Genomic DNA, 25068 nt, shown 5'->3' on the forward strand with positions numbered 1-25068 from the left:
ATGTTCATGTTAGGGCTGTGTGAATCCCTGTTCTCTTTTGCAAATTAAATAATTTTCTTTTCCCAGAATCCAAACATAGTCCAACACACTTTGCTGTTTCCAGAAATGCTCTCTGCCTTTCTGGGGACTAACAAGGGTGGCAGCATTTGGTCACAGTCCTCATCTGTGATCTCAGGCAAGTCTATCAGCCTGTTCAAGTTCCTAATTAAATTTAAAGACTTGAGCCTTAGGGCACATCTATATTATAGATAATATCCAATGCATTGATCCCCATGCTGAGGCCAAGCAGCTGAGTTAACTCTGCTCTCAGTGCCTGCTGACATGGCCATGCAGCTCCTGGGCCTGAGCCAGCTCCCTGTGCTGGATGGGGGAATTGGGAATGTTCTCTCGCTCCCTGACTGTCCCCAAAATTCAGGGAGGGGACAGGATTTCCTTCTGCACAAGGCAGCTGGAAGGATGAAGTAGTGGGGTGCTTGAACTGCGGCCTGATGGAAATCAAAGGTTCAAAAATTCCACTACGTTCTATTGTTTATTAAACCATCCTATTAAGTTGCTACAATTTCAGTTCTTAACCATAAAATAGATAAAATATGCACATGTATATATATCTGTAAACCAAAGCAATATTTCATCACAAAAAGGATTGTCTATGTAAAAAACTCCTAGATTAACACTTTTAATCATTAATCTAAATTAAATCTTTTATTAAATGGATCAGGATCTCAACTAACCAAAGCAAATATAACACTACCTTGGTCAGTACAGGAATGCTGATTTACTTTCTACTTCTTCCTAATGATTTGGAGCTGTCGAACGTGACACTCCCACACTCTGCTTGTCAAAAGCTCTGATCCAGAAAACATTTTGAGGACTGAAAGTAGAGAGAGGACTCCCAGCCGTGCTGGGGATCTGCCAAAGCAAGTAGTAGTGGTGTACAGCTGGGAAGACTATGCTTAAAAGATTTAGCATTTGTTAGTTGCATTTCAGACTTCTAAGAAATGAATAGAGTAAAGTTATTTTCGGTAAATGCAGCCTAATGATGCCACATGAAGTTGGTAGCATAGTCTCAGACATAAAATTTTAAATGAGCTAGAAGAAAAACATGGCATTACTTATTTGTTCAGCCCCAAAACAAGAAGATTGGTTGTTGCTTCAGCTTTTTACAAGTCTCATCTTTTCCTCTGTACCATAAGAGAGCAGCTAACAAAATAAACATGTTAAAAGACCTTTTTTGCATTTCCTACTTAATAGAAGCTTCCACTGCAATTTAGCCAAAGGAAGTCATCCAAACTGCCTTCGTTTTCTGTTCTTGAGAAAGATGCCAAGGTCATCAGGTGCCAAAAGATACATTTAAATGCCTACAGAGGTTGAGCTCTTAGGGAATTGGATGCCTAGCTTAATTACTAGTCTTGAAAATTGCTATCTCTATCTGAAGATGCTTTTATAACCTTGAAAATTTGGCCTTAAACTACTCCTGAAAATGAGATTTAGAGACATAATATACTGTTGGCATTTTATCTGGGATCTCAATACCAAAGAATGGGTGCCTATTATTGAATAATTAAGGAAAAAAACATAAATTATTCAAAAGAGCTGCGTTTTCCTTCCCAAAGGAAGTGATTATATCCCAAATCTGAGCCTGCAGACAAAAAAGCTTCTGTCCTGCTGAGTTACAGCCACCCCAAGCTGTACAACAGCAATTGCTGCAACAGCTCCTCCTCCTCCTCGGCATTCATCTCCACAGAAATGAATGTGTGCAGGGGCTGCTGCTCCCAGGAGGGCAGCACAGGAGCTTGGAACCAAGGGTTTCTGTCCAGTTAACTCCCCTCTCCTGAACTGTCCTCTGGATAGACTTTTCTCTCCTCACTGTCCAGACTGCCTGAAGGGACTTAAAATCCTTTATCTGGGGGTAATTCTGCCCTAAAATGATCCAGTCTCTGTCAGACAACCTTCTGCCCATCCCTGCATGGGACAGTACCCGACACTCATTCCAGCTGCAGCCCTTTTGCCTTGGTTTGTGTTTAGTTTCTAGAAAGTCAATTCTGCTGTTCAGCAGATGAGGTGTGGACATCAGCCTCCCCAAGGTGACAGCAGCCACATGAGCTCCTGCATGATGGGCGCTGTAGGAGAGTACAAAGTAATTACAGAATCACAGAATGGTTTGGGTTGGAAGGGACCTTAAAGCTCATCCCATTCCAACCACCTGCCATAGGCAGGGACACCTTCCACTAGCCCAGGTTGCTCCAAGCCCTGTCCAACTTGGCCTCGGACACTTCCAGGGATGGGGCAGCCACAGCTTCTCTGGGCAACCTGTGCCAGAGCCTCACCAGCCTCACAGGGAAGAATTTCTTCCCAATAAATCTCTAACCCTGCCCTTAAAGCCATTCTCCCTTGTCCTGTCACTCCATGCTCTTGTCCAAAGTCCCTCCCCAGCTCTCTTGGAACCCCTTTGGGTACTGGAAGGGGCTCTAAGGTGTCCCCGGAATCTTTTCTTCTCCAGCCCCAACACCTGGCTCTGCTCACATTGCCCCGACCTCAGCTACACCAGATCTAGTTTGAACAGTGATAGAAAGCACATTTACCACTCCCCAACTCTGGCAAACAAATGAAAAACTCCTAGAACAGGTCCCAAAATAGCATCTTTTTCCTCTTCTCACCTGCAGGCTTGATGACTTGTGCCAATACTTAATTAATTAATTAAGGTTAGTTGAGGTCAGGGCATGGAAGCTGAGCAATTAAACTGTTTGCTCCCCTGCTAAAACAAACCACGTGCACAAGGCGAGTTGCCAAGGTTGGTGCTTGTGAGATTTGACTCAGGGAAGGAGGTGCCCCGGGCCTGCCCCTCACGGTGCTGCTGAGGGCTGGTTCTGGATGTCAGGCTGGGCCGTGGGCTCGGGGATGCCATGGAAGGTGTAGGAAAAAAAGCCTTGCTAAGTTTTGTTTTAAGGATGACTTTTCCTGTCCTTATCGTGAACTTGAACACCTGGTATTTTAATTTTAAAGCTCAGCTCTTGAAATGGAGTGATTAGATACAATATCTCGCCTTTGACAAGAGAGTCTTTGTGGGTTCAAAGATGAGCTTGAAAAGGAAAACTGATTAAAGCCTGAAGGGTCAGAGCCAAGGATGGAAATGAGAGTTACCTGACATGGATTTCTCTTTAAAGATCACACACATTTAATCCTACTGCATGATTTCTGACTTACATAATTTAGTGGTGCAGAAGCAGAACATGTAGTTCATGGAGGGACAAAGGTGACCTGGGCTGGGCGAAGGGGGGGAGCAGGGACTCTGCTCCAGGGACTTGGTGATGGAGGTGCCTGCTGAGCTGAGCTGCCCCCTGGCCCTCAGGCATTTATCACTACCTGGCCTGCTATAAATGTATAAACAGACAGATCACTTGTGCTGTAAATAGCAGAGAGCTCCCAGCTGTGAGGATTGTACTCATCGCTTTAAAAAATTAATAGTGTTTTATTGTGAGCATTTTTTTTTTTTTTTGCAAAAGCTCTTCATACTCTTCAGGAAGATAAGCTGGAGAACATCTAAAATGCTGCTATAAACAGAAGATGAGCATGCAGCTCATGGACATCATAGGGTCAGAGCGTGACAAAGCCCTCGGCATTTGGATCTGGATGGATCATGATTATTACTGCGTGGATTTCCTGTCATTCCCGGGAATCTCTGTATTTTGCACTTGTTGATTAATCTTCACTTGTTAAGTGATCCAAACTTGTTAAGTGATGCAGAAGGTTTATAGAAATAAAAGTCCATTCCCACCTCCCAAAGCACTGGAAGTTTGCTAAGGGTAATCCTGTGAATGGCTAGAAAGGTTGTTCTCACAGGATTTCATTCTTATTATTGCCTTTTAGACTTTCTAAGATATAATAGATTAAAGGTCGTTCAAATAATTATAGTTGATATGAAATTAAAATGGCCTTGACGGTACATCCCCAGACACATAATTTTAAATAAAAAAACCCCAGAGTTATTTGCTCTGAAAGATATACATGACCCACTAACCCCTGCAGTGTCATGCATCTTAACTAATTAACTATGCTCTTTATTGATCAGAAAAAAAACAAAACAAACAGCAGAAAAAACACACAGGATTTTTCTAAATTAAGTAATTATTTAGAAAATGGTTTTGATCAGTTTACAGGAAGAACATGCAGAGCCTCAGTGAACCCAGAGCCCAGAGGCCTGCCATGGGAATCTGCCTCCTGGGCAAAACTGACTTGGAAAAACACTTTCAGAAACTCACAGTTTCTACCACCTATTTTAAGGGCCTCCTCTGGCCCCAATGTGGAACTGCTCTGCTATGACAGCACAGTTTTCCTTTCTCCCATTTCTTCAGTGGTCTGCACTGGGATGAACAGAGGCAGAAAGAACCCACCAAAGACACAGAGTTCTTCATACCCTGAGAGGGCAGTTTTAGAGGGAGAAGGAAGGAAATTCATTTCTTCCTTTCTTTATTTGACAAACAATGAAAGATTTCTGGTCATCAGGAAGCATTTCTAGAAGTAAAATCTGCTTCTGCGTGGATTTCAGCTTCTGCATCCCTGAAGACAGTATGTAAGGTTAACACACTTCCTTCTGCAATGCAACACTACCACAGGCCCATTCCCTTCCCAGTTTGACTCCCGTTCCCCAAATATATTGATACATGAGGTATAACATGGAGACAAGACAAGGACAGGTCTCCACATAAATGCCGCTGGTGAACGGCCTCCATTGCTCCTCAGGGAGCTGCCGTGGTAAGCTGTGACTGGAAAAACCTGGTGATCACCCTCCCTCTAGGAAGGTTGATGATAATGATTTTTAAGACTAAGAAGCCCTTGCAGAAAAGCCATTAAATAAAGTCATACAGTTCCCTCTTGTATTCCAGCCCACCCAAGTTTTTACCCCATAAATTCTGCATCGTCTGTAGGCCCAGAGATAACTGTAGGGCAGAGCTCGAATGCTGTTCATCCTACAGTGCTCTTTGGGTCTAGTATAGGCCTAATGTCCCTAATTCCTTCTTTTCTCATCCTCTACACATGAGAGGCCTTGATGCAGGAAAACTTGAGGGGCTGCTTGAATTAATTAGGCATATTCTTGTAATCTTGAATGAATAACTGAGCAAAGTTAGATTTAAGAATATATTGAAGTATGGGACCAGAATGAGGAATGCAGCTGTAGCAAAACATTGTGAAAACATGGTTAAAACTATATGGCAGATACCTGTTACAAACTAGTAAACCACGATGGCCAAGCTGTCATCTGTACAGATGGTTTTTCTCAGCCAGAATTTTGCTTTATTCTGACACATAAAAAATTAAAACACCTTGCTAAAGAATCCTCTGGTTTACAAGACAAGCTGTTCTGCATAGAATATAAATGTGTTGGCTGCTTCATTGGCAGTCTATACTTCAGATTTATTTTTTTAAGATATAATGTCTGAAGCCATATTTCCCTAGTGATAAAAATCCCGTTAGTAATCCTGACAAAATCCTAAAGGGCTAAAAAGCAATGAAGAGGATTTCTAATGGTAAGTTATAAATCCTTTTAGAGAATATCTTGGTTTAAAATAATTCAGGGAAAAAAGAATCTTAGGAATGAGGTAGTTCTACTTAAAAATCTTACGGCGAGATCAAGGACACTTAGGAGGACTCCCACCTCCTCAGGCAAGGAGGTGACACTGAGCAGCAGCTTTGGCTGGTCACTGGGCCAGTGAGGCACCAGGTACCTGAGGGAGGATCAGAGAATGAGGGATCATTTGTTCAGTGCTGTCTGTAATCCCACCTTCCAGGAAATATTTTGAGTTCTCCCCGCCAGGTCAGTCAGAAGAAAAGTCAAGACCATGAGTGCAAGTGATGTGTGCAGCTGCAGTAAATGGGGTCTTCAGAGCAAACAGGGATGTTGGAATGGAAAAAAAAACCATCAGAGTGCAGTGAATTTGGCTTTATTTCTTCTGTAACGTGGGCAAGGCTTCCCTTGGTTTAAATTGGTTTAAACCAGTATATTTTTGGACCAGGGATAACTTCCAGTTACACACATTGTTCAAGATCTGATTTTCAGCCCTTTTTTTCATGCTCTATTTTTGTCATGTAAATATCTGATTTGTAACTGTTTAGAATGCTCCATAATTTGGAGGTGAATGAATGGCCATCTTCACACACGATGGTAGCACATATGTAGTAGAACTGACACTTGTGGAATAAAAGAGTTTTTTGCTAAAAAAACTATATGTGTGTTACAAAAAAGCCACTGAAAAAACTTCAGTAAGCCTCAAACACTGCAAATATATAGTTCACTCTACAAACTAAATGGACAAGCAACGTATCTAATATTATTCTTCTGCTAGATTTGTAATAAACCTGAATTTGGTGTGGAAACTGCTCATTGAATGAAATGAGGGTGGGGAGGAATTAATTGGGGTCTTTGCACCTTGTGTCACCAAACACAGAACAAGAGCTCTGATTAAGAATTCATTACATTCAATTATTAATTTATCAAAGGGGCTGCATTCTTCAGTCACATGGGTTTTCACCAGAATAAAATCAATTGAATTCAACAGGAATCGATACAACTGCTACATTTAAATAAATAATTATACACCTTCTGGAGATTTTTAAGCCAATTTATAGCCTTTCAGAGCAGAAGTGCAACACTTGTTAAATTCTGCAGGCTGCAAAGGAATGATTACTGTGCTTTATCAGTGGCAATGGTACTGCTTTTTTACACAGTGAATAATTAGAAAAGAGAGCCCACTGCTGAACATGCAGCTGACAAGAGGCTGGGGGAGGTAGGGAATTCTCTCAGGGACAGGCTTAGAAAAGTGATCTTGATAAATTGCAGAAACGGATGGAAATCGAGAAAATGAAACTCGTGGAAGACAAATGCAAAGTACTGAGGTGTGGAAGGGAAATCAGATGAGTCAACACCAACTGGGACACAGCTGGCTCTGGAGGCACAGGGCAATGCAAATGGGAAATGAGGGGAGACTGAGGTGGGGTTTGTGGCTATCTGCATGAGGGCAGGACCAGCACATGCAGAGCTGTGTGGAGTGAGGTCTGAAGGATGCTCACCTGGGCAGACCCTGCCCTCCTCCTCACGTGCCTTCTGCTCTCCTTTAAACACAGTTTTCCTCATGTGCTGATAGTCCAAGCCCCAAATTTCATTTAGCCTGAAATACTTTATTCAGCAGATTTGATTTTAACCTCTCAGTGAGGAATTCTGGGCTCCAACCTCTCTGTATGAATAACTCGATCCCTCAAAAAAATTTCCCTAACTCTAAATCTAATCTTAACCTGGAACGCTCCCTGTGCAAGCCACGGAGCCCTCTCCAGGGGAAAGCCACAATCAGGACGTGTTACAGGCAGCAGGACAAACCCACATCAGCTGCAGGGGAAAGCAGGGGGTAAGAGAAGAGCTCAGAGTGACCTTTTTATGGAGTTCAGCCTGACAGAAATGAAATCAAACTTGCAAGAGGCTACTGCAGAACTTCCTCGGGTAGCCTGGCCAGTATTTAAACAGCATGGTCACTCTCTCCTCTGCAGGAGATAGATATGTAAAGAAGGAATTTTCTTCTAAAAGTAAAGTTTCATTTATCCTCTTTGTAGCTGCAACAACTCCTAATCAGACATTCCTCATACAGCAATATATGGCACAATGTGTTTTTAGAAATGGTTCTCAGTCACACCTTTGCTAATTCAAAATGAGAATGTAATGGTATGGAAAATTAATACTGTTTCTCTGCTGTGTCACATAAAACTTGTTCCATATTCATCTAATAGCTTATTACTGATATGATAAAATAATATGGACACTGAAAAGCCATTTGTTTCAGAAGCTCTGTGAACATTAAACCTTACAATAACTATACTGGCTACTAAAACATACAGCAGCACTTACAAAAACCTTGTAGGAGGAACTGCAATCACTTGCTATTGAGATAGTGTATTAAACAAAAATAACATCTGGCAAAATAAAAGTGCTTTATGATAATATAGAAAGGCTTCCTAACTGCCCACGGATAGCATGTACCACAGAAAACTAATTAATCAAGTAAGTTACCTACTTAAAAATTACTCAGGACTCATGGATCTCAGAACACATCTTAAGCAGTTAGAATCATTTTATATATGCCAGTCTCTTCCACCTCTTTCTACCTGGCAAAGTTTGCCCTGCCAGGAACCCTACCTGGGAGCAGTTTCTCTGCCCAGAAGAAAATGATGACTTCAAAGGACTCTGAAGAACTGCTCATGAGGCATCTCTCACTTCATTAGGCTTTGGATTAAGTTAGACTTTGGATTGTTACTGTATATGATCCACACCCAGCCTTTCTTTTAACATTTACTTGACTATTATTTACAGATAAACTTAGTCAAATATCTTTATTATTTACAGGTAAACCCTAATATATGAGGATAACTTCAGAGTCATTGATCTGAACATGTATCAGGTCAAAATTAGAATAAATTTGATTCTGGAAATCAAAACCTGGTTCATACAGAACTGACAATGGTCTCCACACTTCTGAAAGAGCTGCTATCAAGGTGAGGCTACAAAGGCTACTGATACCATGTTCCTATGGCAGTGGGAACAGATACATCTTTATAACACAGACACATTTGTAACCTAGTCAGATTCTGCACACTCATCCTACTATTATATATAATCAAAAAAAGGGATAGCTCCAACCTACACTTGAAATGTGACCTTAAATCATACAGTGTATCAGTTGGCCAGAATTTTACTGGAGTATCTGTCTGTGAGGCTTCTTGCAGCATGTGAAAATACTGTGCAGGCAACAAGAAAATCTACTACACACAGGAGTTTGTATTGGAAGATGTGAGGGACTTGTGGTTGTTGGTTAATAAAGACTCAGGAGAAAATCATTCATAAATACACAGCCTATTTCAAAGCATCACAAAATGAAGAGTCTGAGACATTTTAGCAAACCTCCAAACTACGTTTTAAACTCCCCAGTTATGAAACAAATTGCTCCACATTGAGTCACTACCGAGAGAAAACTACCTTTAATGCTGGCAGAAAGAGAAGTGTATTGCAGAAATCCCTCACATCTGCAAAGTACCTTACTTAAATGATAATTTTCTTCTATAAAGTGCTTTTACTCTTAGTCACTATTTACTTTATCTATTCTGAGTCATATTAAGCGTAGTGTCTCAGCTGCAGAGAATTTCATTATGCCATTTGTTAAAGCATCCTTAATAGGCCAATTTCAGCATCCGTCTACTGTATCTTACTAAATGGTTTTTATTTGCTAAATGATACAGTTTAGATGAAACACACTTCAACAAGAAATGCAGTTGTACTATGACAGATGTCACACTAACAGCCAGAACACTTTCTCTGAGATCACTGTGCCTACCAGGGAAGTGAGGCTGCAATCAGTGAGCACATTTTTGAATCCTTACACTAGTAGAACTTCCACTGAACTGCTTGGGAATAGAATCAAAATTTGAAATTAAACCATATTTTTGAGCTTTATTTAGCAGAAATAAAAGTGTTTATTTGATGTTTTAATTTGTAAACTCTAATGGATTAACAATACATATATTAAAAGGTGAAAAAAATACTTCAAGGACTTTATTGACTATTCAGCTTCAGCCAAGGATTTGCAGTCATACTTTGTATGGAACTGAGACATTCAAACAAAACATATTTACTTTGCATTGTAAATAAAGCAGAGTACAGCAAGTCTTGACAGTGCTGTTACCTGCTCTGATTCTCCGCACATCTCTCCATCCACTTGTCTGCAATCAAGCCATCCATATTTTCAAAATTACATACTTTAGGCATAATTGTAGAAAAACCATCAAGTCCAACTCACACTAGAATATTTTACTCATGTATACATTTAGCTAAGCATAGTATAGGGAAGAGCCCAAGCTTCAGCCTTGGTGATTTTTTATAGCAGTTCTTCAGACTTGTGTCCTTCCTTAGCCTGGACTAGACAGGTCTGCTATGGGCAGGCTCCAACCCTGCACAACTGATCTTTAAACTACACTGTGTTGATTTTGTAGTGGTTTTGATTCCTGCATTTATCTTCCTTTTCCTTCCTAAACACCCGATAGTTTCACACAACTAAATCCTGGAATTCAGAGTCCTTTCAGTCTCTATTAGGTGAAGGGAAGAGAAATATCACTTCAGCTGACACCACTCAAGTGATGCTATCGGTTACATTAATGCCTGGGAAGGGTATCTCCACTGAGACCTGCCAGCAAGCAAACATGCCTTGAATTCATCAGAACCCTTCAGGCACTAAGGATAGATAGTTTGGCCAACTTGATTACTTACAGTTTAATTCCCTCATTCGGCACTACCCATCCCTTTCTATCCAAACAAACATCTCTCTCTCCACCTGAAGGAGTCTCTTCACAGGACCAAAGCAGGAAAGATGTTAGTCCATGAGCCACTCACTGCTATCCCCTTAATTCTTTGAATCTGTGTGACTTTTATGCACCTCAGGCAGGTTCCTATGTCCTGATCGTCACTACACATCAGAGAAGTTTCCAACAGTCAATATGTAAATAGAGTAGAGTGGTGGATTAAAAATCCATAGATTTTTCCTGAAAATTGGAGAAAAATCTACAAAGGGATCTACATTTGCATGTCCTACCACTGTCTTGAATGACATGTTTGCTCAAGGTGAAAAACCTCAGCAGCAGAAGATATTTGCAATGAAGTCAAGACAGACTCACTGCTGCTACAGCTTCTTGTGGCTGGCACCTGAGATCCAGTGTGGAGAGGTCAAGAGTAAACCTCCACAGTGTCCCTCACCCAGCTCAAGCCTCTCCATCCCTCTAAGGGGGAAACAAGAAGTCCCCAAATATGTCTTTAAGGAGGACTGAGGTGCAATTAATGAAAGGAGCAGCCATAGGGGTAGACACACGATGAAACCCCGTGTCAGAGGAGAAGTCGATCAGCCCTGTGTCTGTTCATAGAATCATAGAATCTCCTGAGTCAGAAGGCACCCAGAAGGATCATTAAATCCAGCTCCTAGTCCTGCACAGGACAGCCCCAAGAATCCCACCATATGCCTGAAAGGTTTGTCCAAACACTTCTTGAGCTCCATCAGGCTTGGTGCTGTGATCACTGCCCAGGGGAGCCTGTTCCAGCGCCCAACCACCCTCATCCTGTTAATGGAGATGGAAATTCTGTAGGTTTGCAGCTAATGCAAAGGGAAAGGTGGCTGCTCTCTGTTAATCACCTGCCCTGAATTAATGACTGGAAATCCAGCCCAGGTGAATGCCATGCAGGGTTACAGCACCTTGAGTTTCATGCCAGCCTGTACAGTGGTTTCACAGGGTGAGGTCAGCAGCAGATAACGATGGCAGTCCTGGATAAAAACAGTCAAAGCAGCAGGTGATCTGCAAAGCAGATACCTGCAATTAGCCATCCAGTGGACTTTGGGTTTGTGGTGGGTATTTTCTCCTCATTAATTAATTCCCTCAGGTAGTTAAAAGGAATATGAACTGTGTGCCCAGTTTGAAGAAGTCAGACATTTCCTTTTTCCCCCCCCCAATATTTCAGTGCATCACAGCATGTTTTGTAACGTTGTCCAAGGACTGACAGTTGCTTTTCATGAAGCACACTGCTTTACTGACTTTTGATGCTGAACTAAATTATCAGCCCTTGCTATAGCTTTGTACTGTTCCCTTCTGTATGCATTTTCTCTTTAATTAAAGTTGTTGGAGGTCATTGCACGTCATCTGCAAGGAAAAACAGTCTTCCTCTGTTTTGGTGCAGTTTCAGTCTATGACTTCTTTCTTATTCTCAGGGACTCAATGTTTCCTTAAAGGACAGAACTATAAAATGGGAGGTAAGTTGCAAATGGGTGCAGGTTTTGCAGTATCTTTGCAAAAAATAATGTATTCTCTTTATTGTTCAACCCTGCCAAGCACTTAAGCACATGCTTATCTTTAATAGCTCTACTGAAATCAATGAAACAACTCACATGACAGCAAGACACTGATCAGGGGGTTACTCCAATGGATGGTTTATGACTTATGATTAAAAATAATTCCTGCTTGGGAGCTGGGAAAGCATTTGTTCAAGCCTGCTGTTCACTGATTTCTTCCATGAATGTCCTCTTGATTAGCACACAAGCTCCATATGAAATATTTGGAAGATACGTATTTTCTAGGTATCCAAGCAGTGCTTTTCTTTTAAATTGGATGTGAATGCCAAGGCAACTTTATGCTCCTTTTATGCTCAAATGCTCTGCTGCCACAAGTCTATAGTGCTCTCTGGCAGGTCTCACAAGTGCTGGAACTATAAAATACACCTGCTGTGGCCATCTCGGTGCCTTCTTTTCAGTTTTTGTTGTGGTTGGAACACAGTTCTCTGATGCCTGCCTCGTATCCTTCAATGAACTTCATCTTTACTGGACTCATCTGCAGGATTTTAAACTGCATCCAGCTCTTTTGCCAACTGCATAATCTCAGCAACATTTATTGTTCTCTTTATTTAACTCCTGATTCCATATCTTTATCACACATGCTCCTTCCACTGATATGTCTGTTTTTCAGGTAATAAGCTGCAAAAAATAATGCAGCCAAGTTTTTGGTGTGGGTACAAAGGAAAAGGTCTCTAATTGCAGTGACTGTGCTCAAGACTGCCCATTTTCCACAAGAATTTCTGCTGCCTCCATTGTCACAAGCAGGAGGGCAGAGAGAGCCAGGGCTCACTCCTTCCCTGGCACATTCAGGAACAAGCCCACTGGGTTCCACCAAAGCACCAGGTCAAGCTCAGGCTGTGCTGGTCCTTTGGCAGAGCTCCTCAGGGTCAAACTTCATGAAAGATGAGTCTGAAGTGACTAATTTTAGCTATATGTATTTTTATGATTGCAGCTTTCTTCTTCAGAATACTGTTATGACAAATTTGTTACTGAATTTCCCAGACAGGTTTTCAAGCCACCTCCAGGCTGCAAAGATGAAGAATGGCTCACATTTAGAAAATTACAATAATAAAATCCATGTACAAGGACTGACTCTATAATAAGACTTTTTCATGTTATTTTGCTGCTGAGTGAGACAATTTGCCAAAACTCTTCTAATAATCAAAGAGGAGGTTTGCTGTCTGTGAGGAGAAGATGCAAATCCTGATTCTATTCTTTGTCAGTGCTGAGAGCAGGAGCCCAGCTCTCATTTGCTATGAATTCAGTTAGTCTTTTATGACATTGTAATATGCAACTCAAAAGAACTCATCAACTTGATCTAATCTAAGCTTCTCTACAGAAAACTCAAATAAGCCTGAATTCTCGGATTAGTCAATGTTTGCAGCCACTTGAATTACATTTTATATATACATAAAGTGAGCATATGAATCTCAGCAGTTAAGTACTCTGCTGTCAATTTCCATTTTTTTCTGTAAGAAAAGAGTAAAACATATTTAAACTCATCACGCTGAGAAGTAGTATCTGGCTGTGATCTGACACAATCGACCAAAAGAAAAGAAATAGCCATATTTACATCCATAATCTTTTTTATCTTGACTCTGAAGGCTAATTGTCATATCAGGAAATGCAGAATGAAATATAGTACATGTGCCTGAAGGTACCATATTTGCAAAATTGCTTAACAGCAGCTACTACTTGCTGTTTTTGACAAAGATTTACTCTTGCTCTCTGATAGCACATTTCTGTAGGAAATAATTTTGAGTAGACCCTGTCAAATAAAGTTAGATTTAATGCAGCCACAATGTTAGTAATAAAGAGGAAGCATTGACATTTTCTTCTTTATAATTAGATGTTGCCACTGATATCCAATGTGAAGACACTGTTGTCCTGAACTGTGATTGTTGCTGGAATGCTCATTGCATTCCCTGAAATCTGTGTTGTCCCTGCGGGCACAGAGCCCATGCACACAAGTGTTGTACTTCTGATTGAAGTGTCATAAATCCATCAGAATGTGATAGAACTCTACCAGATGAACCCTACCTTAACACACAGCAAATATATCCCTCACTGCCACTGGCTATTTGTATTATATTTCACACTTTAGGGACAATAGTAGTGTGTTATTCTATAGGAAAGTGTCTTTTAACAGCCTAAAAATTAATAGGGGCTGAGATTTGCTTTCATACACCACATGTGCCTGGGGGGTTTTGGTTTTGTTTCTGTTTTCTTCATGTAATCATTTATCTGAATGAAGTTTTCAGATGATGTAATGGAAAACAGACAAGTTATTACAAGAGTGCTGTCACAGCCTAATCAGGACTGTGGTCCCACTGAGTTATCAATCACAGAATCACAGGATGCTTTGGGTTGCAAAGATCATCTCATTCCAACTCCTTGGTCACAGCAGGGACACCTTCCACTAGACCAGGTTGCTCCAAGACCTGACCAACCTGGCCTTGGACACTTCCAGGGATTCCAGGGGCAGCCACAGCTTCTCTGGGCAACCTGTGCCAGGGCCTCCCCACCCTCACAGGGAAGAATTCTTCCTAACATCTAATCTAACCCTGCCCTCTGACAGTTTGAAGCCATTCCCTGTGTCCTGTTGCTCCATGCCCCTGTAAATAGTCCCTCTCCAGGTTTCTTGCAGGCTCCCTGCAGAAAGGCTCTGGTGCCCCGAGGTCTGAGCACTTTCAGAGAGGTGAAGACTCCTTGGCCATTGCTGTGCCAACGAGCTTCCCCAGTGCCAGGATCTGTCCTTACAAGCTGAAAATAAGCAATAAAGATAGATGCACGACTGTTCTTGAGTGAAACCACTGAAACTTGAGTGAAGCCTTTCCTATGACAGATACATCCTACAGGTCGGGTCCTTGATCCAATTTGTAGTGTTACAATCAGCTCACACATATCCCATGTAAATAAAGCAAATGAGAGAGGTGGAAACAAAGGCAGGTGGAAACAGAACATAAAACGTAGTTATAAATATTATAAATCCTGCAGCAACCAAACAGCCTCTTTTCATCCCCAAAAGCTGTAGAGATGGAACTGATTAGTGCTCGCTGAGGAAAGGATATTGATGTTTAATACCCTTCTGAGGCTGTTGAGCTCAGTTATTGAATTCAAAGCAGGATACCTGATGGTGCAGACAGCAGCATATAACTCTGCTTCCTTCCCTAACAACTGCAAGTCCACAAGAAAATTACCAGTTTCAGCTCAGAAATGAAGGTGCTCTTTTGCTGGCTGAAAATCATTTATTTATGAAACAATTTTAAATTAGCTGCCATTTGCAATGCCAGGAAGAAAGAGCACATTTCTTCAGCCAAAGTACACTTATATCTGCAGTGATGTTTAGAGTGGTCCTACTGTTTGTCATCATTTAGGTTGAATATTTATTGGTTTTGCAAGAGACAACACATACTCTTAAGCAAAATTTAGCCCAAGATAATATAAGGAGTGAAGAGTGTTGGGTTTTCCCCTCAAAGAAAAATAAATCCCTGAAGGTGAAAAGAAAAAAATAATGAAAAATGAATGGCCCAAGAAATGGAGAATTAAAAAGTGAATAGAACACACACACAAAATTAACCTTCTGGGGTGACATCCATAAAAGTTTTTGGGCCAAAGATGTGTTTATTTTTCAAAAGTTGAAGTGCTCATTTCATAATTTGATTTTTAAAATTTTTTTGTTTGTTTCATATTAAAAGCTGCTTTAGTCATTATAAAAACACCCAGAATACTAAAATAAATAAATAAGTGAACTTAAAATCCTCAGAAATACAAACTGTCATTTTTATTCAAACAGGTAACCTAAACTGACATTTTTTTTGTTACTAAGCAAAAATATTTTGCTCCAGAATGACTAAAATTAAAAAAAAAAAATCCCCAAAACACAACAGAACAAAAACACCAAAACAACCACAAAAACCACCCCTAAAACCCCAAAAGCCCAATAAGACCCCAAACCCTATCGATTACTTACACAGCTCTGTGAAGAGCTGCTTGGAAGCTCTTTACTACAACTTTTATTCATAGAATATGATTTCTAGCAACCAGACATCGTACCTGGCTCCTGCTTTAAATAAAAGGACAAAGTGACTATGTGACAACATCTAAAAAATGGCAAATTGCACCTGATGCAGACCATGAAACTTTGGGAAACATAAACACTACTAGTTACAATATAACAAAAATACTTCATGGTTCCGGTATATTTTGGTCCTGCAATGCCCTGGTAACTTCACTAGGATCTTACAAGCATTTCTGATAAAAGCCAGTGCATAAGCAGACTTTTTGACAGCAGTACAATCTTTTTCTGCTCATGGCCTCCAATCCTCCAAAGGGAAACGGAAAATAATATAGCCTAATTATAACTCTGAATAAAACAGTTTTATTGCTGAATGAATGACTTTAATTCTTTGTTTGCTCTCAAATGATACGTGAAAATTAATATGTGGCAAATTAACACCATAAAACTTGGGAGTGAAGGATTTTTTTTCAGTTTGCCTTGCCCTACTTGCAGTGAGGGAATACAATTTCTCTTCTGGCATTACAGGCAATAAAGAACACCAGATCATAGTAATGACAGAAGTTATACAGCACTGGGCTTGCCTTACAGCATAATTCAATCAGTCAGAAGTCTTCACACTTACAAATGTTTTTTAAATTTGTCTGAAAACTGAAATGTGGCTCTTTTAATATGCACCAAGCTTTACACCTCAGTGGGGACAATGCAGGGAGCCACAACATGTCATGGAGTTCTGCAGTGCCTGATAATCCATGGCTTCCAGTCCATCACATCCCTGCTGATGACACTGCTCTTCAGTATCACAACATAATTAGACAGTTGAGGTGCTATTGCCCCATAATGAAGTCCAATTAAGATTCATTAACCTCTGACCACCTCCACTTATTTGATGGACAGTGAGCATCTCAGGGAAGAAGTTAAAGGGTGAACTTGAATGAGCTCAGTTCAGTGGATGACATTTTGAGGAGCTAAAGGCACCTTAGATGATAATTTACATCTGAAGCATCAAGGCATGTTGACATACTGATTGATAAATGGAAACATTATGTGAGATGGTCATGCTGGCTGAATCTTTAGAGTGATTTATGCTGAAACATTTGCTTTTTATATGTGTACCATTATTTTATGTTAACAATAAAGTGCTGTAAATGCTACATTAGTAATAAAATATGCACTGGCTATGTGCTTTATTGGTTTTATTTGGGTATGAATAAATACCACCATATCCACACAAAAATGATATGGAAATAACATACCTAGGTGAGGCACAGTGACAACCTGTAACTATCCTAAGGTAAAATTGATGTTAAAATCCAAGTATGGAAGTCTGTACAAACCATGATTCATGTTGGGAGGTACCTCTTCCCACTGTGCTTATGGAGAAATGTGTCAAAAAAAAAAGTATCAGAGTTATTAGGAAAGCAGAAGAGAGGACTAAGAGGAAGGGACAACACTTAAGTGGTATTTGGCAGTGCTTAGATACAGTTTAGACTTTTGATGTTCCTCTGAGATTAATGACACCATCACTCTGTATTATGTGCACTTACAGTGCAGAATTACTCTGCTGCAATATTGAGATACAGCAATTACAAAAATGTTAGATAACCCCCAAGTACAATGATGTATTTATAGAAAACTCCAGAGAAGAAGGAATTTTCCTTTGTGATTATAAACTTTTCTCTCAATAAGTTACATACTTTTTGTCACCTCCTGGTGACCAGTCCAGTTTCAAATGTGGCTGGTTTTCCTTCAGGAAAGACCACTCTGAAAGAAGGGGATAGTGTGGGGGATCCCCCCTGCTATGGAGCCATGTGAAATATTCTCCAAGCAAGCTTTCCTGGAAGACCAAGTACCCTGCTCTGCAATCATTAGCCTGTGCATATCTTGCATACTCACAGATGCCCCTGGGAAGCATCACTTCTAATGTGTATGTACAACACAGATGCTCCATGCACATGCAGTACTTCAGCACTTTCATACATGACTGACTTTCCAGACATGCAAAGTAAATCCAAATATTTCATGAAGTCCAGGGCTTGCTTTATGGTTTAGCAATAAATACACAGAGCATATACCATATTGTCAACGTTTAAAGGGTTAGTCTGACTTACTGCCTACCTGCAGTGCCCTGACCTGGACAAATGTCAGTAAGACACACAGGAACTCTGGATATAAACATTGCTGCGTAGTTGTAAAAAACATTGAGTGTACAAGCCAAAAAATGCTTGTAAAAATTTACAGGATCGAAAAGGAAAACAAGCAGAGAAAACTTCTGACGTGGTACCTTGAAGTTAGACTCATGATGCACACAGGAGCTCGGGTAGATATGAGGATTTGGAAATGCATAATATCAGCAGATCTGAGTTACCAGAATGGTGCTGTGACTTCTTGCAAGAACTCTTGCATTGAACATCCTTACCTCACACAGATTAAAAGGCTCAGGCATAGCCCAATGCTAATAACTTTATCCAAGCTAGGTAAGGACTCCAGATCCATGGAATAAAAAACAGAAGGGCAAGAGTGGAACTGTTGAGGAATTACTGCGGCATTTTGGGCTGTTGCTGTACCGAGTGCCAGCTCCGATGCAGGCTGTCAATAGAGTGTGTGTTACCACAGCATCAAACACCTGGGAAGATGCTGTGCTGTCCTGAAATTCAGCTGACCTCCTCTGGGATAACAAAGCCCTGTCACTGTAGAGAAGCCTTATTTTGTTGACAAAAATAGTCACCTTTGAGGGGTCAGAAGAGACAGAGCCTCCCCCAGTGCAAAGGAGAGCAGGGTTTTCATGGTGGTGGATTTCCTAAGGCTCCAGCCAGCTCCTCAATGCAGCCTTCCCCATTCCTTCCCTGTGCAAATTACAGTTACAGGAGGCAGCAGAAACAGCAGGTACCTTTTATAATCAAAGATCTCAATAGTTACAGTACATTGTGGAAAAGCCATTTCCTCAGTTCAGCAAGGACTAAGTGGCAACAAGGGAGAGGATGAAGCAGGGACAATGGCAATTAAAGGCAAAAAGGATATAAAAATATTCCCAAATGCCTCAAAAGTAGCAGAAAGAGAAGACCATTTCAGTCCTAGCTAGCATTAGCCTCTTTACATGGAAACCAAGTCTAGACATATAAATGGCAGTACCCAGTATTTCTTTGTTATTCACAGTATACAGGGGGGAGGGAAGGGGTTCACACACCACTCAGCAGATAACAATTACCCCATATACACATAGGCACATGCACATTTATCTCAGACACACACAAACAAGCCTGCTGGCACATATAATATACTCCACAAACCCAATTTGTTCTCACTTCATTATTTTCAAATACATAGGGAGAGTTCTGGGAATGCAGGATGTTGCTATGCCAAATTCTGCAGAATGCAAGTTCTTTTGGTACTAACAGGAGTCTTTATACCATTTTCACTCTAATTTTCTGCTATAGCACTGCCAAACACCATTTAGCTTTGCTCAGAAAGTTGAATCTTTTGTAGGCAAAGCCCCAGAAACACTTCTTTTTTTTTCTTTACTCCTGTGAGCAGCCACATAAATCCCAGATGTTCTCTATTCTGCATGAAGTAAATATTGAAATTGTGCTAGGAGATATTCACATAGAGCTGACAGAGATGTGAGCCTGAGATCCAAAGTGATAGAACTTGAAACAGTTCTATCAGCAATTGCCCACTCTGACAGTGCTGCACATCCACTGTCTGCAATCAGTACAGAGGGCCATAGATCTTCCTAATCACCCTTCTCTCCAGTGACAAATATGAGCAAGTTAAAGCTAAGGTCAAATGAAAGTACTAAACACCTTCCATACATCAGGAAAGTTACCCTCACTCCAAATATGAAGCTCGGTATCTGGCAAGCTTGAGTGATGCAAAGCACTTTGGGTAGGAAGTCTGTCAAAATAACGGCATCAAATAACCTGATGCAAAACTCCTTGGGGTTTGTTGGAAGCTGGAGAAGATGGTTCTCTGCACTGAAGCACAATCTGTGAGCACACAGATCAGCACATCAGACCCAGCCATGATGCAAGAGGGCATTTGTTGTCTTTGCCATATATAATTGTTCTTTGGCAAGGAAACAGAGGTGGAGCCCCCTGGGCTGTGGGAAAGCTTTCACATGAGTGCCATCAGTGAGTGGCCTCGATGGAGGCCAAGCTGGAGGGACTAAGCTCAGCAGAGAGGATCACTCATGGCTGGACCATCACAGGCTTTGCTGTCTGCAAAGGTGGCATGAAGGGCAATGTCCTGTTTTGGGGTGGCTACCAGGGCTTGGAGGCTTTCAGGACAGAGACACCTGTAGATGTTCCCTAGCTTCATCTGCTCATCCCCACTCCTGACTCACCCAGGTGCCAAGAGACATCCCTAACTCATGAGGAGAACAGTGAAGGGCACTTGTAGGTCAGGCCTCAGTCCTTTGGTTGTGTTTCACAGTGGAGCACAAGGGAGTTAAACATTCACCCACTGATTACCTGGAGTTAGGTGACTAACTCCCTTCTTTCTTCTGGAAAAAACCCAAGGTTTGAGCAACCATCCTCAGGAAAAGAAGAAAGACAGGAGAAAAACCAAATTGCCAAAAAAGCCCCCAACTTAATTCCCTGTCTGAGCATCTCAACCAGATGACAGAATGGCTTTAACTTGGAGCAAATGGGCTGAATGCAGAAAGTACAACTTTTACCACATACAGCAACCACCAACAGGCACAGAGGTATCTGAATGAAAGTTCAAACCCGAACTTTGTGCTAGGCAGTGTGAGTAGTCAGTAATTATTTATAGCTACAGGCCAGTGCCTTCTGAGCATACAAGAAGCACTAAGCAAGTTACCTTTCACCATGAAAGAGGCTCTGGGAATATTTCAGGAGGTTATGGGAAGAATATCTGTTGAGGGGGTCAGGGCTCAGGGCAGGAGGCTGCCCGCTACAGTATGAATTATATTATCTTACTCTGCAGCCCCAGAATGTTCTATTTCATCTGTCACAGAGATTGTCAGTTGGTTCTTTAAGTACAACCTGCATCTAAGTGCATGTAAGTTATTATACAAAGGAGAAATGGCTTTTCCTTTCCCCAAATGGAAACCCTAAACTCACTGATTCCACAACACAGACTGTAAATCCTCACAAACACAAGGCAACTTGATCCAAAAGCAAGGGAAGAGCAGGCCCAAACCCATCAGAGCATTACAAGGACTAGAGACACATTCTTGCTCAGAGCAGCTCCCATGAGGGTCAGGGGCTTTGCTGTGCACTCCACCACTCCTCTCCTCATCCCTTTTGTGCTCCATTGCCTGGACAAGGTCTTTCCAAAGCAGTTTCAGGTTTTTAGCTCCCCACAACAAGCAGACTAAACTCTTCTTCCTGCCAACCCCACTTCGTTATGAAATGACATCATGACTGATGTATTTGTGGCTCTAATTTGTACCAGTAGCCTCCTTTTCCATACAGCTTCCCCCAAAGATGTAAGTGAAGAAATGAAGTTATTCCACTTCTAATCCTATTCCCCTATTTCCCTGAAGGAAAGAAAGAACCCCAAAGTCTAAAAATTTCCAAATCTGCTAAATCAGCAAACACGAATCTTCCCATGAGACTATGCATTTAACAGCATCAACTAAGAGGAACTCCACCTGCTCTGAGTGCCCCCTCACCTAAAATGTGGAGCATTCACTGGGATATTCTTGACTTGCTTCCCCACTATGTGAGGTTCAGCACAGGAATTTGGTATCTCTCTGTCTGAAGGCTGTACCCCAGCACGGTGCTCAGCTACCCCAGCCTGCCAGCAGGTCACTTGCCATGGTCCAAGTGGCTGTGCAGCACTGGCACATCCCATACATGGCCACCTGTGGAATTGCCCCTCTCCCACACATGCACAAAGATGCAGCTCTACAGAGGAGATCAGATCAAAATTATTTTAGCCAAGAGTTATATTTCCATTGTATTTCCAGCTTGGGCCTGTTTCTAAATGCTTTCTAGGAAAGTGCTGGTTAATGTTTGTGTGGTGTTCTGCCATTGAGGATAAACTGGCTGTAAAAGGCTGCTGGGACTGCCAGGAAAGCCAGGATCCAATCCTCAATGTCACACTGACAGGCACTGTGGACACGTGCCACGGTGCTCCGAGTGCTGACAGAGCCACCCGAGAGCACAAATGTGAGGGGTCAGAAAGCAGCTCTGCCCTGGGCTGCCCCAGTCCCACGTGCCCTGCTCCCCTGGCTCTGAGCAGGGCTCTCCCCACGTCTCCTGGGCAGCCCCATCAGCACTGTGAGGCACAGACAGCCTGGAGGAAGCCACATTCCCACACGCAGGCTCAGGTTTTGTCAATGAATTATCCCTTTCCCCAGATGCAAAGGAGGCCAGAGGTACCCTGTTGTGTTACAGGGTAATATAAATGTTGTTTTTGGACTTCGGTGCTTTAGTGCTCGTTTTCCAATTACATAAGGCTCAATTGTTCATACGAGAATTCCTTGTTGACTAATTGGCAAAAACATATACACAGCTAAGTAGCACACTGTGTCCTACTTTGATGAAATGTGCTGCCATTCCATCCTAATTAGAAATACTCATTTGCTCTTTTAATTGCATACCTTTGCATATTTACAGCAATTAATAAATTGCAAAAGTGGAACATACTAAGTCGGCCTAATATTTGCATTTCTGCTGGTTAAGTCCGTTAAGGCATCGCTTCCACATTAGGCTTTAATTATGTGAGGAATGCAAAACACCTGATGCCACACTGGAACGCAGAGTGATTTTCCTTGGATTCCTCTACCTGGTCACCGACCAAAGCAGTGTTTTCCCCATAAAAACTGGCTAAAGATCGACTTCATGAGGAATTAATGCTGTAATTACATGCATTTTTCTAACTGGGTATTATGCCCTTGAAATACTGATACAATCTTAATTACAGAAGTATGAACAATACCATTATTGTGAACTGCTTTCTATTGTATGCCAATTATGTAAGTAATAAACCACTTTCAGTAAAAAAATAACACCTTTTAGTAGCGCCCAAGTATTTTCTCTATTTTTAGCAAGTTTGGGAGCTGCTTCTTTTTACTGCCTGAAAATATCCTGCTACAATAAATATTCTAACAGTAAGAGGGATAAACAGTTTATTTCTGAAACTTGCTTATAAAACATGCTGGATTTTTAGCTGTTTCTGGTCTGAACTTCTCTTTCGGTTTCATTGAGATGATACCAGTTTACATCACGTGGAATCTGGCTCACCTTATAATTTAAGCACATCTGATCATGTTTGGTCTGGAAATTTAAAAGTGTCTTTTCTCCCTTAAGATATTATTTATCATCAAGTGGAGGTAATTAATGGCTTTTTTGTTTGTTCAGTGTACACTCACACATATGTAGATGTAAAACATACATTCTATTTTAAACTGAGATTTCTGTAGCAAAGCAGAGAGGAGCAGGGAGGTTTTACAGTCAACAAGCTCAGCAAAAGAAATAGTGAAATTTTTTTATATCTTCATGCATACTCACTGCTTTCCAAAATCTCACTAAATCCACTCATGACACTCTTGCAAGATTGCAAACTGAAAATTGCTCACAGTCCTCGTTTCAGAAAACAAAAGGCAGCTGACATCCCTGCCTGAAACCTCTGGCTTTACACCTAACCCTGGATTAGGGTTTTATCTGGTGGCATTTGACGTGGCTGCGCCGGTGCCAGCAGAGCTCGACTGCTGAGCTGGAAGCCCTTTCCTTGCTGCAGCCTTTGCTCTCTCTGGACACAGAAAGAATAGTCCTTAGTACAATAGGTCCAGCTCACAGGATTTTGGGATGCTGTTCACAGCCTTGGCAAAATAAAGAGCATGGCAGGAGAGGAGGGCAGATATAATTCAGTGTTACTGTAACAGTTTCACAGGGACTCTCCCAGCCTGCAGATAACAGAAGCTCCGTGGTGGGGGAAGAGGGGACACGGTCAAAGGGTGGCCTAAACTTTTGTACTGGAATGCTGCTGCTGAGGGGAGGATTCCCCATCTCTAGAAGTGTTCAAGGCCAGGTTGGAGGGGACTTTGAGCAATCTGGTCTAATGGAATGTGTTCCTGCCTGTGGCAGGGGGATGGAACGAGATGATCTTTGAGGTGTATTTGAAACCAAACCATTCTAGGAGTCTATGATTCCCTATCCTCTCTTCCCCTGGCTGAACACAGTGACAGGGAGCAATGGGATAAAGAAGAGACAAGTGTCAATGGTGATAAATTGCTGCCCAGTGCTATCAGCACATCTCCTTCATGATTGCCCCCCCTCCCCAGGTGCCTCATAGTAGGTGTGAGTACCTGCAAGTGGCACCAAACAATAACAGACATGTTACTGACTGTTTGGTCAGTGGCTTCAAAGGTTATATTTAAGTCCATTTTCTATTTATTTTGTGGTGGAAAGCCAAGTCTGAGCTTCCTGTCTTAAACCAAAATCACTGTCATACTCTGAAAGGTATTTCTCGCCCACTTCTCTACATCTCACAGAGCTATAAGCATTTTAGCCACAGTAACTTCTTTAGTATTTTGGCAGAGAGCAGGGTTTGATTAGCGAACTCTTCAGCCATTCTATTTTGCAGATAGCATTCACAATATCAGGCCTAAGTGGGGCAGAAGCAAATCTTGCACCATTCCCTCCATCCAGAGAGTGTCAACCCCAATTCTGTCTTTTCAGATGCCCTTATGGCACATATTTAAGTATGCAGTTATATTTGCATGCATTCATTCATCTAATACTAAGTCTGACATTTGTAAAAAAACATACAGTTGGTGAAGCAGAAAGTTGTCTTATTCTTCATAAGTAGAAATTCGAGATTTTAATGTCACAAGATAAAAATAACTGTTGGGGTGTTTGGGGGTTTTTTCCCTGTAGGAAGAATTTGGAAAAATGGGGGATTTATAATTTAAAACTAAGCAAGCAAATTGTGTTTGCACTGCAACTTTCTTCTTTACCATTTTCAGAATAAATGGGGAGGAGAAGGCTACATGAAGATGAAAGAGAAATTTACCCCAATAGTGAGCTTTCAAAAAGCTGAAGAGTACAAAGAAAACCTGATCAGAAAGTTATTACCAGAAACTGGAATGACTGTGTGTGTCTGGGGAGGGGGAGAAATGCAATATCACAAGCAAAGAAAATTCAAGTACAATAGAAGATGGTGCTGGATGTCCAC

At 41.4% G+C, this 25068-nt stretch overlaps 1 protein-coding gene across 3 annotated transcripts in view; it reads right to left on the reverse strand.

Annotated features, from left to right (window-relative positions):
• The window catches only part of TAFA1 (TAFA chemokine like family member 1), a 223913-nt gene that overhangs the window by 118444 nt on the left and 80401 nt on the right, over nt 1-25068 (reverse strand). The window lies entirely within an intron of this gene.

Source organism: Pseudopipra pipra, chromosome 11 (assembly GCF_036250125.1).
Source record: "Pseudopipra pipra isolate bDixPip1 chromosome 11, bDixPip1.hap1, whole genome shotgun sequence".
Lineage (NCBI taxonomy): Eukaryota > Metazoa > Chordata > Aves > Passeriformes > Pipridae > Pseudopipra > Pseudopipra pipra.